Here is a 2,073-nt window from a genome sequence, read left to right as displayed (position 1 = left end):
GGATTTGCTGCCCTCCTGTGGCCAAACCTGTGAACTGCCGCCTCCGGGTCCCCGCAGCCCTTGAGCGCCCACCCAGCACACGGAGGCGACCAAGGCGGGGCGAGCCAGGGGGGGATCCCAGGGGGAATCTGAGGTGCTCCAGGCGGCCACTCCGCGTCCCCCGGCCTGCTGCACACGGATACGCCACAGCACTTGGCGGATGGGACTTGTGGTCCCCAGCTCTGGAGCGCCACAGCAAGGAGGGCTACTGTGCGGGAGGGGGCAGAGCGGAGCCTGTGGCCCCCACGGCGGAGGGGCTCCCGGGGAATCTGGGCGGGAGGCTGGGGGCGCTGCTCCTGGCTCTGGGCACAAGTGGGAAGAAACACAGGCCTCCAGTTCCAAAAGACTGGCACCTGAAATTGGGGTATTTTCATGATCATCCACGCAAGGATAAAATGCAAAAGGATTGCTCCTTTTTCTCATGATTAGTTAGAAATATGGCTTTTATGCTTTCCATGTTCCAGCCTTCCACAGCTGGCTGCCCGCCAGATGTGCTGGAGTACACCCCGTCGTTTGCAGACAGCATGGGAATTGTAGTCCAGTGCCTTTGGAACCGGGGCTGAATGTGGTCGGCCTCCATGGAGCAGCACAGCAAGGAAGAGGCATTTGGCACCCCCCCAACCCCACGCCATCGATTGAGCCCCCATCCCCGCACGAGGCCCCAAGCAGGGATCCCCGCCAGCAGATCTGCACGGCCGCTCCAGTCCAGCAGCCTGCAGTGGAGGAGGGACCTCCCTTCCTCGCGGTTTTCCGCTTGCTCGGAGCCGTTCCCTGGTCCCCGTGGCCGCCGCTGGCCGGAGTAATGCTGAGCAAAATAGACATTATGGAGAGGCTGCTGGGAACGGATCCAGGGATGGACCTGAGGACTGCTCTGGACCCAGAAACTCTTCCTAAATGGGGATGCCCCCCCCCCGTCTGCCCTTGGGCATGCCTGGTCCAGTGCAGCAGAGCCCTCAAGTCAGCTTCTCCGCAGGCGGCCTGGATGGGACCCCCATCCTGGGGCCACAGGCTGAAATTCCTGCCCCCGTCACCCGTCACCCCCCACCCCCCGGCTGGGCAGCCGTGGCACTGAACAGTTATGGTGCGCGGAAGCGTGGCCTGGCCAGAGGGCCCGGCTTCGGTTTTAAGCTTGTTCGGGGGAATTAACTGGAGTTTTGCTCAATCTGGATGAGAAAACAGACCGAGGTCGGCTAGAAACAGAGGCTCCCTCGCTCCACTTCGCAGCTGAACCAGAGCAGGATGGGAAAACATACCTATACAGCCTCTGGTTCCTTCCAGATTCCTGGAAATACAAGTACCATCATCCCCTGCTGGCATGAGTCAGGGATGAAGGGAGTTGCACGCCAAGAGACTGCGGAACAAGCTGGCAAAGAGAACTGTGGTTTAGGGGCTTTTTCTGAACAGGAACAGTGGATCTAGCAAACAAAATTTAATTTCCTTTGAGGACGGATTCCAGTCTTGAGCTTTTAAGTAACTCGGCAGCCCGGGAGGCTCCCGGAAGAGCCAAAAGGGTTGAGAGGAATGACCTCCTGTTTGCAAGATTCCCCGACACCCCGAACACCTCCGGCTCTGCACAACAGCAGCACAGGCCGTGGGGCATTTTGACTAACACGTCAAAGATTTGGTTTCCATCCCACATGTCGCCAGGGGGCTGCAAGAGGTCCCCCCCTCAAGCCAAAACAGGCATCAAGAACAAGGCATTCCTTCACAGCCTTTAACAGGGTTAGCCATTGACAGGAATATGCACGGAATTTCCAATAAGGTGCCAAAGTCAACATCCTGTTACTTAACATGCAAGTTTCTAGTCCTTAAGGTTTGAGGGTTTGCTTGCACACACAGAACAGAGGCAAAGCCTGGCAGACGAGTCCCAGAAGGGGGCGAGCGAGGATTCCCGTAGTCAGGGTGGAGTTGGATGTCTCGGTTCTTCCCCTGGGAATAAACACATCCTGCAGACTGGAAGCAAGGGCACCCGCCCCTGAGCGAGCGCTGGCCATTTTGGAAGCACAGAGAGAAAACACAAGCAAGCAGGCAGTG

Source organism: Varanus komodoensis, unplaced genomic scaffold, assembly GCF_004798865.1.
Source record: "Varanus komodoensis strain SLA01 unplaced genomic scaffold, ASM479886v1 scaffold132, whole genome shotgun sequence".
Taxonomy (NCBI): Eukaryota; Metazoa; Chordata; class Lepidosauria; order Squamata; family Varanidae; genus Varanus; species Varanus komodoensis.
The sequence above is the reverse complement of the archived record's forward strand: the minus strand, read 5'-3'. Positions refer to the sequence as shown.